Source organism: Diadema antillarum, unplaced genomic scaffold, assembly GCF_040938485.1.
Source record: "Diadema antillarum isolate AM-2024a unplaced genomic scaffold, OU_Dant_1.0 scf00000061, whole genome shotgun sequence".
NCBI lineage: Eukaryota > Metazoa > Echinodermata > Echinoidea > Diadematoida > Diadematidae > Diadema > Diadema antillarum.
This window is the reverse complement of record NW_027270950.1, coordinates 2,821,272-2,834,857: the sequence shown is the minus strand read 5'-3', so window position 1 is coordinate 2,834,857 and position 13,586 is coordinate 2,821,272. Positions and strand designations below refer to the sequence as shown.

Genomic DNA, 13,586 nt, shown 5'->3' with positions numbered 1-13,586 from the left:
ACAAAAACACACACACACAAAAGCAATCAAATCAGCATTTCTGGGAGCATTTCCACCACCAAAGATACAAGTAAAGAAGAACACTGATCTTCAAGTAGCTAATAATGACTGTAGAGTTCAGTAATTTTGATAAAACTCCCCAGGGGAGGATGAATGCACCTGTACTAATTTCCTGAGATGAGCTGCCCCCGAAGGCTGATAGACCATTTTCTGCCTTTGGAAACATATTTGTATGATTGCTCTTCTATTTTTAAAGATGGAATAGGAGAAGTTATTCTTCATTTTTTTTTATAGAGTGTGCATGAATATCTTGGGGAAAGGTACCACTATTCACATATTATAGTTTCCTTCATACTCCCACATATAGTGTTAAACTTGGTGGGCCGGCTATCTGGCTAAAACAAGCAAGAATGATTCCCTAAACACCATTTGTTGTATTCCAATCATTACAAACAAAAGTGTAAATATTTTCTTTCCAGTGCCCTTCCTCATAAGGGCTTTTTACACTTGCGTTTCTTAACCCCGGACTTTCTCTGACCCAGGACTATCGTTAGTCCCGTACCAATTTTTTCAGCTTTTTACACTCGCCAATTAGTCCCGTACTATCTCTTGTCCGGGGCTAAGGAGAAAACTGACCTTTTTACACTCGTATTTCTTAGCCCCGGACTTTCCAAACCGCATGAATATTCATAATTACGCTGTGTACTGTACACGTACATGCACGCACCGGCAGCACTTGATTACCTCGTTTCTGATTGGTCAGTGAGGGTCGGACTTCGTCTCCGTCGCTTAGCCCAGGATTATTTTTTCGTTCTGTTTACACTCACTTGCTTGGCACCGCAATTGCGGTGCTAGCACCGCAATTGTGGTGCTAACCCCTGCTATTTTGCAGGGCCAGATAGTATCGTACTATCGGTGGGGCTAGCCCACTTTGGCAAAAACGAGTGTAAACAGAAAGTGGGCTAAGGATAGTCCCGTACCAACGGTGGGGCTAAGGCCCCCCCTTAGCCCCACCGTTGGTCCGGGGCTAAGCAAAAATTTACAAGTGTAAAAAGCCCTAAAGATTGTTGTACATAGTTCAAATGGAAAAGTAAAGGATGTTTAAGATTTGGCTTTTCTTCTATGGAAGGTTGTAGAGAAATTGCTAGGGATTCCGTTTTTTTGTTTGTTTGTTTGTTTTTTGTTTTTTGCTTTTTGAGTACTCTCAACAGATATTTAGGAAAAAATAGAAAAAAAAATGTGAGACATATTAACTGTACCACATGCCCAGTACAGTGAAAACCCATGTCATGACCACTGGAATCTGGTACAAACATGAGCAGGCCCACTTTGAAGCCAGCTCTACAAGTCAAATTATGGAGCTACAGCTTGATAGAAAGGTGCAATTGTGAAAACATTTGCAAAGACAGGGAAAGAAAGAAAAGATGAAAAACAAAACAAAACAAATCTCTACATCAACCAAACCATGCCTTTTAGCCCCCCCCCCCATAATACAATTATGTACATACTGTTAAAAAGAATTTGAACAGACACACACACCTAAACATGCAAACACAAATACAAACACTAAACACAAACACACAATATACAAATTCAATAGACAATGAATAATAAACCGCACACCAGTGATTAAATATGTCATGGTCATGGCAACAAAAGAAGGTATTTCTGCAATGTTTGTAAAAATTCCACGTCACCAGTCGACACTGGGCATTGCTACAAATTGCAGGTGCGAATGGCTGTATTACTACAGCGACAGCCCAGTGCACTTCATACATTTCTAGCAACAAGGTGGCTTTAATTGTAAACCTACTAGTATCAAAATACACTATTTAGCAGAAGAAGGATTGCGTGTCCAAGGACAGAAAATGAAGAGGAAATAGATAGAGGAGAATCATAGAGAAGAGATGAAGAGGAGAGAGAAGAAAGAAGAGAAAGCTGAGAGCAAAAGGGAAGAGGAGGAGAGAGGAGAAGGGTGCATAAATGAAGACGTTTTGAAATACCCTTTCAGTCCCCTGGGATGAATGCGCATATACAATGCCAATAGGAGGTACACTAATAGAATGGTGGTCCTTTGTAGGGTTAAAATCTATTCCATTCTCCTAAATCTACTTACATCACCAGAGCAAATGCAATGGTAGGGAAACACTAAAGGAATATGAGGTATATCATCCCGTTATTCAATTGCAATAATTTCATTACCAACCCTATACTCATTGTATCATATTTCATAACGCAGCCGTTGATTTGAAGATGTGTGGATTAAATTAGAATCTCTCTCCTTCTGCAATAAGAAAATAAAATGAAATAGAAAGTACCGCATCTTCACGAGCAACAGCCAAGGAACCGACTGCAGTGCTGCGAAAAGGCCTATTAGTTACATGCGACAGATGTGGAAATCAATGGAGCAGAACGGGGAATGGCAGCAAACGGTACGGACGAAAAAACGGTGGAATTGTCTCGGGGGAGGTTTGAGTTGACACAGGGAAATAATGGGTTACCGAGCTCGTATGTTTAATCGTCGTCGAGAAGAAATGATTTATACCCAGATACACTGAAAGCTCCATCGAGCAGGAGAGAGAGACCACGTTGTTAGGATGAATTGCCGTAATGGCGCATTCCCGATGTGACGCCCGACACATTTGCGGATCTATCTCACGTTCTGGTCACCAATGGCAACCACTGCCTCTCCGACGCTTGCATAATTTAATCGCTTCTTTTCTTCTCCAACAGATATCATGCACGGAAAAGTAATTTCATCATCATCGCATATCATCTAAAACCTTCAGATGGACACCAGCATACCTTTTGAAGAAATATATGCACGGTGTCACCCTCATCTATGTCAAATTGGATGTTCCAACACCTCTGATTTTCAAGTGCAAATGCTCATTGATCAGTGACTATATGGGAAAAATTGGAAGATCTCTTTTTGACACTTGTGTGTGGTCAAGAAAAAAAACAAACCTGCAGTCCCTTATATTGATATTGGTATCAAAACCCTATTCACATTTACTCCGCAAATTTCATCAGCCAGACCCAAACTACACTTGTGTATCCTGATACCATCTTTGTAAACTCACGGGGGTACTGGTGTCACCCAAACAATACTCTCCTATTTAAAGTACTCTGTCATCTTTTTTTGTCATGATACCTACCCTGTATCATTCTCCAAAGTACCCTAGTCATCACTGAAATCATTGGCTGAAATCATCATCATCACCAGCAAGACCACTATCACATCATCATCTCTCGGTACCATGGAAACCATCACCACCACCAGGGTAATTGGCATCCTTGCCGTCACAACCATTATCATCCACCTGTCGCCCACCAACACCAGCAGCGTCATCAGATCTATTCAAATACATCCCCAAGATAATGATATTTAAAAACTGACCTTCAATAAGCATGGTATAAACTGATAGTATTCTTTTATGTAAGGACAAAAACTTAACACAAAATCACTTGCTATATTGAGATTTCCTTCACAATGCAAAAAAAAAAAAGAGAAAAAAATCACATCTTCCTTTCCTTTAGTTTAAAGAAATATTTACAATTTTTCTCATGCAGCATGACGTGTGAATGGCGCATAAATATGAAATGAACTTGTCTTTTCAATCCCACAGGAGACGATTTAAGATCACCCTGAGCAATGCTCTAGACATTGCATATATAGGCATGTGCAGATCAGAGATTCAAAGCTATCTGCTAGCAGCTGATATATATTCTTTCAGATATGTGAATATAAAGGGGGTGAATAAAATAAATTTTTGCACTATAATCCAAAAAACTGATGAGGCTTGCGTGTGAATGAGCCCTTTACCATCTCCCATCTGTGCTTAAGTCTCCATCTTATCAACTGTCATTCTCCCACCCCCTTTGGATCATCAAACCCTTTTTCCTCCGATTCCCTCACTGATCCTCTTATGCCTCGTAAGTCTTTATACTCTCATCTCCCATGCAAACATCTAAATGCTAATCTCTTGCACTAATGATGGACGTCACTGGCATAATCCAAGATCCCGCTTTTGACAGAGTCTGAGGCTGGAAGTATTACATCTTGCTTGTGAGAGTCCCTTTGATTTCCACCTATTCTGTTAGGATATGAAGAGTTTGTTCGCAAAAAGCGATAAGTCCATTTTTTAAAATTTTGAAATACGGTCTCTGTCATAAAGTACAAAATAATACCTTTTAAATGATACATTGGTCACTGCATATAAATGTACATTTGTGAAGTTATGGTCAAAAGAAGCACAAAACTTCTTATTATTCTCTTTATTTTTCTTGACCTTTAATCGCAAATATCTCCATCAGGCAAATATGGACTTATCGGTTTTTGCGAACAATCTCTTCATATATACATATATACCACATCTTAGATAAAAACCTCAGAGATTTATAGTTTCCACTTAATATACATGTATCATACAGAAGATATTAAAAGTAAATACTTTGAAGTTCTTTGATGGAGATATAACTGTACGTCACACCAAATTCAAATAAGAGGACAAATGAAACGAGAAGGTGTAATAAAGGTATACTTTATGATGGCATAATATTTACAATCTCCGAATGTTCAAATGACTCCCTCGAACTGTGTATTCCCCATCACGTTTACATCAATTATGTAGGAGTTTAACGACACAGAGTTTGAGAGAGATATTTGTATTTATCTGAGAAAAAATGAAACAAAAGTATATGACATGATGAGCAAAAGGAGAGAGTTACAGTGTCTTGATTTGTGTGTATTGTATGTCAACAATATGTACACCGTGCAGGGATGCTAGTATAGTGATTTGTATCAAAAACAATAAATTGCATTATTCTGATGGTTTAACTCTGTATGTGCCACGTTCGCACGCCTGACTCAGTCGACGGCATACCAAGTTTTCATATTCTGCTACGCACAAACCTGCCAGAATCAATTGATAAATTGCCAAATGCCACAGGACAATGAAAGTACAACTTACATCAAAGCAAAGCTTGGCATTTTCTCTACAACTTTGCTTATTACACGTCCAGGATACCAAAAATCTAAAAAGTTGCATAGACTTGAAAAACACAATGTTTTCCCTCAAAATAATATGGCACACAGGGGGTTTGCACCATGGTACATAAAGGGGACATTTTTGGTGGAAAAACAATATCTCTCCCTATCCTTTGGTAGACATGCAGAGCAATACAATTTGGGTAAGTAGTACAAGTATTTTTGGCTCCAAAAGAAGGAAAAAAGAAACAGTTTGCACACTGTAAAGTAAGATATTTTCGCAGCATGATTTTTTTTGTTGTGAATATAGAGCGGAAGGCCTTTTTCACAGCATAAAATATTCGCAAATTGCCAATGACATTCAAAGCATATAATGTCAACAAGAACTTTCATGTGCATTCTAATTTTGCAAATCTTGGCTCAATTGCAAAATCTGTGAAATTAAAATACGTGCAAACATCCATCTGGTTGTACAGCATATAGGTATGTGTGATCTTCATTAGATGTAAAGCTATTTTGTGGCTTGTAAAACAATGCTTGAATTCCATGAGTACGTCATCACCTCTAACCGTCCAAGTAATTCCTCATTAAAAAAAAAAAGTACCAATTCAAGTCATAACATGGTGAAAACACTCATCCATCTTTAAGGACGGCAATCACCAAATAAAACATGAAACCTTTCTAATGACTTCCAGCAAACTCTGATATTAATCCAGCAATGCCTCATACTTTTCCTCCCAACCTCCTCCCCCCCCCCCCTCCCCATACCCTCCTGGGGGTTTGAGTCACCGATTCACTCTCTCTCTCACTAAACCATGAAGTGAGACATTCCTCACCCTACACATTGCATCACAATGTTCCTGGTTTTGATCACGGGCTTTCGGGAGAAGGAAAATATTGGAAGAATTTCATCAATGTAGGATCACTGCAGACTCTCAACCAACATAAGGAATGCAGTCAGTTGTCGACTTTGTTGAGGTCTTGAAAATACAGGGCCATTTAGCCTAGAAGAAGTAAAGAAAACTACTTTTTTTTTCTTTTTGGTGATTTTCTTTTTCTTTGATGCCTGATTTCCCTTTCTGTTTTGATTGTTTTTCTCTCTGTACAAATCTAATTTGCCCGAAGGTGGTAATACCAGCCGTCATACCAAAATTAGGTTTTGTTAAGTGTTGTTTTACTCTTTAGGGCTTTTTATACTTGAAAATTTTTGCTTAGTCCCGTACCAACGGTGGGGCTAAGGGGGGGGGGGGGGGAGGGGGGCCTTAGCCCCACCGTTGGTACGGGACTATCCTTAGCCCACTTTCTGTTTACACTCGTTTTTGCCAAAGTGGGCTAGCCCCATCGATAGTCCAGTACTATCTGGCCCTGCTAAATAGCAGGGTTAGCACCGCAATTGCGGTGCCAAGCAAGTGAGAGTAAACAGAACGAAAAAATAATCCGGGGCTAAGCGACGGAGACGAAGTCCGACCCCCACTGACCAATCAGAAACAAGGTAATCAAGTGCTGCCGGTGCGTGCGTGTACGTGTACAGTGCACAGCGTAATCATGAATATTCATGTGGTTTGGAAAGTCCGGGGCTAAGAAATACGAGTGTAAAAAGGTCAGTTTTCTCCTTAGCCCCGGACAAGAGATAGTACGAGACTAATTGGCCAGTGTAAAAAGCTGAAAAAATTGGTACGGGACTAACGATAGTCCTGGGTCAGAGAAAGTCCGGGGTTAAGAAACACAAGTGTAAAAAGGGCTTTAGATTCTATCATTTTACGCCACTTCATCTTTTACCAGTCTGGATGTAAACCATGTAAACAGCATTGTAGCATTTTGAAGATACAAGAGGCACACTTTTAGCGAAAAAACAAAAAAAAAACAGTACTTAAATAGATATGTGCAGTAACATAAATCAGGAAAATCAGTATTTTCCATTATTTTCCATGATACAGCAGTACCTTAGCAAAAACTACAATAAAAAACACCACAAAATGCTGCAAGAAAAAGAAAAGTGACCGTTGTCTTCTCTGTCATAACATACTCACATTGTAAAGAATATTTTTAAACAAGAATTTGCTACTCATATCTAATTTGTGTTACTTCAGTCACCACAATATTTTCTTTCAGGCAGATGGAGGCAATATTTCTTTGTCCTTGAGTAACTGTAAACCATCACTGTGAGTGTGAATAGCCAACATCAACCTTCACACATTCCAAAAGCAATTACATTGAATTTTGTCACAGGTCAATGAGCATGATACTAAAATCGAGCACCATAATTAACCTACTTTATACCATGTCGAAACTGCTTCTAAAGGAAATTACGTACCGTGTCTTTATAGCAAGGGCTATATCCATTCTACACTATGTAGTCTCCATCACTGCTAAGCTAGGCATGCACCAAAAGAGGCTGGGGCAAGATTAGGCCTAAATTTTTATTCTGATTCTGATTCTGATTCTGATTCAGATTCTGACTTTGAATTTGATTCTCAGTCTCGTTCTCTTTCTGCTCGAGTTTCTGATTGTGGTACTTATTTTACTTCAGTTTCTGATTCTGATTCTGGTTCTGATTTCAATTCTGATTCTGATTATCATTGTTTCTAACTCTGTTTCTTTGAGTTTCTTCTGAAGTGTTGTCTCCTGATTTTGAGTGAAGGTTAATCACAGAAATAAAATGATTCATGTGATCTGCAATAATGAAGGAGCAATGTAAGGTTGATGAACATCTGATATTTGGGTTTTGGTTTCTTAAAATTCTCTAGATTCTCATCAGCATTTCAGTATGAGCTCTACATGCATAATTTATCCCAATTTCATTTCTAAAAACCTTTCACGATATATTCTACAAAAGACAGCCACCAGATAAACATTGTTTACTTGCACACACACACACACACACACATTTGTACATGCACACACAAAGTAAACCAAATGGTGAGCAATATGAAGCAAGAGCTTGTGGATGACTTAAAAGTTAAACTGAAAAGAAATAATACAATTTTGCAAGTAAAACAATGAAATTTGATCACAATCAGATAGAATACATGTGTACGAGAAATTGTGAATAGTTAAATTTCGCTAACTTTTTACAAAACAGTTTTTGAAAAGTCAGTATGAATCATATGCAAATAGTGAATTAATGATGTCATCAACTCAAAACTTGCCATATGATTTGTACATAAAATATTGAAACTTCCAGCTTATGGTTCAAATGCTTGTAAAATGTTTTTTTTTTCTTCTCAGACTCTGTTGATTGAACTCAACTTTAACTCGTTGAGGACGAGTCCCAAGTATACTCGGGCAGCTGTCTATGGGAAATGCGTTTTGTAGCAAAATCAAACCGTCCTCAACGGGTTAAGATGTTTCACAACTCACCTTAAAGATGTTGAATTTTGGACAATCTTTATTTGATTTCTTTATTTTGCAACCAAATCATGTTATTTTGCATTATTCTCTGCTGTCGTGTCTACAAATGACATGGATAACTTAAGTAGTGTATCACATATTTTGTAATACTACACTTCTTAATCAGATTTTCACATGGTACAGTGTGCTCAAATGAATGAACAATCTTGGCAGCTCTTACATGGAAAAAAAATATTTATTTTCACAACAGCAGACTTGGGTCCCCTACCTCCACACTTTTCAGACATCACATCCACGCCCACAAAATCACCCTCCAGATAATCACATAACAGCAGCTTCCTACATGTAGTCAAGGGGGACTTCACATGTGTCTACATTAACCCATTTCTGAGCGCTTGCCAACACACACACGAGCCTCTGCCTACGGGACTACAGGTGTAATGGTAATGTGATTACTGGGCTGTTTTTTGGGCAGTTCTACACAGAATTCAGGAATCCCTACTTATGACAAGCTGGATGTCCATAGGATATAGGTTACTGGAGTACACTGAAGGGATTTGAAGACTCTGCAGCAGTACCATGCCCCTCGATCCTCTTTTTATTTTCTTCTCACCAGCCACATAATTGTGTACCCCTCCCCCCTCCGCCCCCTTCATCCATAATCTGTCATTCCAATAGCCAATGAATTACCTGTAGTACACAGTTAAGTGTGATTGTCGTGATGGCTGAAATACATTTTCTGTATTTGCTCTTGTATCCCTCTTTTTCCAAGACCCCGTTTACAGTGCGGGGCTGGGCCGAGCCGCGGCCGAGCCGCGGCCGAGCCCCGCAATTTTGTCCGTTTACACTGCCGGGCTCGGCCGCGCTTTTAATTCAAACCTGTCAATATTTTGTCGTAGTGGCGATCTGCTTGTAAACAAACGCAATTTGGTATAGTCTGGTTTTCAGACCCTTTGCCAACTGGATTCCATGGCGACGAAGTCGCCGTTCGGGCAAAGGCCTTTGCTGAAGGAAAAATCCTTTGCAGGACAAAACCACCTTAAACTGTACTAGTTTTTGACGTTGAGGGGGTTAATATCCTGAATAACGAAATGGTATGGGCAAAGGGTTTGGAAGCCAGACTAAAATTGGCTACACATTTGGCCCAGTTTGCGTTTACACTGAGAAAAGACCACCTCCAGAGCGTGGCCAAATGCGCGGCCAATTTTGGCCCCGCATTTGGCCTTTTGCGCGTTTACACTGAAATGAAGGTGGGCTCGGCCGAGATTCGCACTGTTAACAGGGTCCAAGTGTCCCATACAAAATACTGTACTTTCTAAATACCAATATATTTGAATAATTATGTAAATACATTAAATGCATAACTAGACATAAAAGACAAATTGTATATATGCCAACTACATTGTACACATCAACAAGACATTTCTTTGTATGTCCCATGTATGCATATGTTTCTTTCATTAACGGTCACATATCACCCTTATCAGAATATCAGTTCCAATTACTTTTCAACTTTTGAATGCAAGGAATAAGAGCCACACTGCACTGAAGTCCAGTCTTTCTTGGAAAAAAAAAGACAACCCACATCCAGAGGATTTAAATCTCATTTATTATTTGCAAGTGTTTCTTCTCCTGTTATAATACAAGAGTATTTGAAGAACTAAAAGATAAGTTTGAAAGCTCGAATAAAGGTCACTAAATCTGAGACTAAGACGTCTGTAAGGTTGGGATCCACAGGGGATTGATTGTATACATTATATTTCTACAACTAATAAATGGCAGAGGGATTGATAGCTTGGGGAAATATGCACTTCTAAATGTCATGTGCCTTTGTTGTAATACCAAGGGAGAAAAAGATAGGGGGAAAATCATTTTGGCAGACCAAATGAATTTTTCCCACTAATTTTTTAGTTTCTTGTATTCCATTCAATATGAAAGGTGACATTCAATGCTGATACTGAGGAGATCGCTGTTTCCCTGTAGATGAAAATGGCACAGGCGGATTTGAAGCTTGGCCATCTACTGTATATGTCATTCTAAATGCCAGGGAGCTTCTGCTAATGCGAGAAAAAAAACCCGGCTTGACAGCGTGAATTACTGTTTGGAGCCGCGGCAGCCGGAGCCACGGCACTGTTTGCATTGGCCGGCCAATGAGGGGTCCTGAATGTGATCGTTATTAAAGAGCTCCCTCTCGCTGCTCCGTATGGGGCGGGTGGGCAGATTTATGGGGTAGGCAGCGACGAAACATGACTTAATCAACATGATTTGACCTGCGTCCAATCAGCCCACTGAGGCGTGCATCTATTTCGTGCGTGAGCGGCAGCGTGGCGGCGGCAACGACGACAACGGGAGAACTTGAACAGAGGAGCATGTGTGTCAACACTGCATATATCACCAACAATGGACCCCTCTGTGGCTGCCTGAGCATCGCTGTGTCCCACCTCTCTGATCTCACTAAAGCCTGGTAGCACACTCAATGTGATATTCTCTTTGTAAACCAAAAAGTCGCTATCCGGGGGTAAAAAGGGCAAAACACTCGATACACAGCAACACTCGATACACAGCAACCCTCTATTCTCAACTTCTGCTCCGCATTAGCAAAAGGGACACATCAAATCCCACAGTAAGCACTAATGTAAACATGAATTTTCCACATTTTATTATCCAAAGCACTATGTGCTAGGGTGTGCAAAGCTCCCAACCTTTCTGACTGAAAAAAAAAGAGGATGATTTGACTCAAAAGTAGGAAAGAAAGTCAGAGCATTTCCTGTCGGAGTGTGTAGTAAAATGATCAAGAAAAATAGGGAACTCCTATTGTAACAAGGGTTGGGAAAGGTTAAAAATTCAGATTCTTTCCTCCAAATTCAGAACGTTTGGGAGGTCTGGAGTGTGGCATACTATTCCAATACTTCCTTGTTATGAGACTTTTCATACCTGCACCTTTCTTAATCATTTTTCTGGAATATTTAAGGGATGGATTCTGGTATTGTGAATAGCATTTATATCAAATCAAGTGAACCCTGCATGAATGAGGAAACCTCAGTCATAGAGTAACATTGAAAGCGTGAAAGGGTGTACAGACCTGAAACTAGGGAAAGATTTTGGAGCTTTGCTGATTATTCCATTAACAATGTCAGCTCAGGTTTTGAGAAGATAAATGTTGAACAATTTTTAAAAGAACAATACCCAGTTAAATTCATACTGAGATATAGTACACAAAACTTGATATAAAGTAGCATATTTAGTTAAATATATCATATGCTGGAGACCTCTTAATGCCTTTTACCTAAATTTAAGGCAGAAATAAGAGCAGCTACATTTCAAAGGAAGATCACGGACTGGTGAACGAATGAGCATTGACTGTTTCAAAATCCACAGCAACAACTACCAGTAACAATCAACAGAGAATATTTCTTCAGAACTCATCTACAAATCTTTTGAGGTGCACCCTGTTTCGGGTTTGACTGTGTGGAACAGTATCAAACTTACATGTACTCTGCAACTGGTTCAAAGATTAGAAAGGAATTAATGTGATCTGGCATAATAGTGAAAAGAAGCTATTCATTTCAAATAGTAAAATTGGATACATCATTTTCTTGGTGACATCAGCACTTCAATATTAAACTTCAGGTGCAGTGCATATCATTGGAGGGGCACTAGTCTCCTCTCAAGCCTTTTGAAAATTCCTATTCAGCTGTCAAAAAGTGACATATGTTTTTCTTTGGAGGACTTGTTATGCGCTTTCATTTTCACAAATTAAGATTTAAAAAAAAATGATATCAGTTCTATATAAACCATACATTTATAGTCGGCATTGGGGATCCCTTTTGTTAAAACATTGATACAGGCCTACGTGTAGGTCCTTGTGGTGTACACATTAGCAGTGCATCATCCACCCTGGAAGATATTTCATAATCATATTGCTCCGTATGCATGTGCGTCATTAGCCTTTATCAGATATCGCTGATAATAAACTCACCCCCCCCCCCCACCCCTCTATTTTTTCTTCACCACAGGGGCGGCAGAATATCAGCCCGGCTTTGTCCAACCGAGGCCCCGGCTGCAAATGAAAAATTTATGACAAGGCGGAACGGCGTCACATAGAGGAACATAATCACGGTGTATAAACTCGAGATTAGATATGCAGCGAGCAAGAAGACGTGGACTGAAATGGTAGCACGGCGACAATATGATCGTGTCTGACCTCCCGCGCACCAGCAATAGTTACGAAGTGGTAGACCCAATGCCGCCAAACAATTGCGTTTAAATATTGCAATAAAAAACAATTTGTCATCACAGTTCTGAGAACTGAAATATCTATTTATATCAATACCTTTATACAGGTCCTGATAGCCCTTTCTGTACTTTTCTGTACGCTGGGTGACACAGAAAACTATATGGTAGTCATTGTTCACACTGTCCAAAGTCCCTGGCACAGAAAGGGTTACAACTTCTCAATGCAGCACACATTCAGTGGCATGATGGTACACTGTACGCAGTACGGTTCCATGACATTTGCTCCTGCAACAATTACTCCCATGATATATCTGCATGCTAAGCCAACCGTAAATTCAATCCATAAACATAACCCTAACCCTAATCCTAATTCTCACATCAAACTAAACCTAAAATCCTATCACAACCCTAACCCTAACCCTAACCCTAAGTCCTATAGAGAAAATAAGACCGGAGCAATTGTCGCAGGAGCAAATGTCATGTCACCACGCAGTACGCAGTAGGTTGCTGTTGGTTTTTTTTTTTAATCATTCCTGGCAAAAGAGGTTTTGGGGATTCAGGGGCAAATATTTACTCGTATCTATGATACACTGTAAAAGTGGAAATTTTCGCGGTGTGGAAATTTTCATGCATTTCGCGCAACAAGAAGCTAGCACAAAAATAAAAGCACGCGAATATTTTTGCACGCCATACTAGTATGTTCCAATAGTTAATGTCCTGATTCCGCGGAATTAAAAACACACAAAATTCATCTTACCCGGCCGAGCGCGAAAAATTACTCGCGTGAAAATATCCACTTTTACAGCTGTTGAATCTTCTATACACATCTGGCAGTAAGCTAGAAAAATTTCACTAGCCATTATATCCTCCCAAAGTAAGACAGGGCATGGAAAAAGAATGAGTGTAAGAGGGTGTAAATGTAATTTAGTACATTATGGCTTCAAGAATGTTTGCGAAGGGTACATAAATACCATCTATTTATCAAAGCAAAGATCAGATCATATCAAAT

At 39.5% G+C, this 13,586-nt stretch overlaps 1 protein-coding gene across 1 annotated transcript in view; it reads right to left on the bottom strand.

The window, feature by feature from the left end:
- Positions 1–13,586, bottom strand: part of LOC139716107 (serine/threonine-protein kinase Sgk1-like) — a 105,894-nt gene that overhangs the window by 24,051 nt on the left and 68,257 nt on the right. The gene's annotated exons all lie outside the window — the stretch shown is intronic.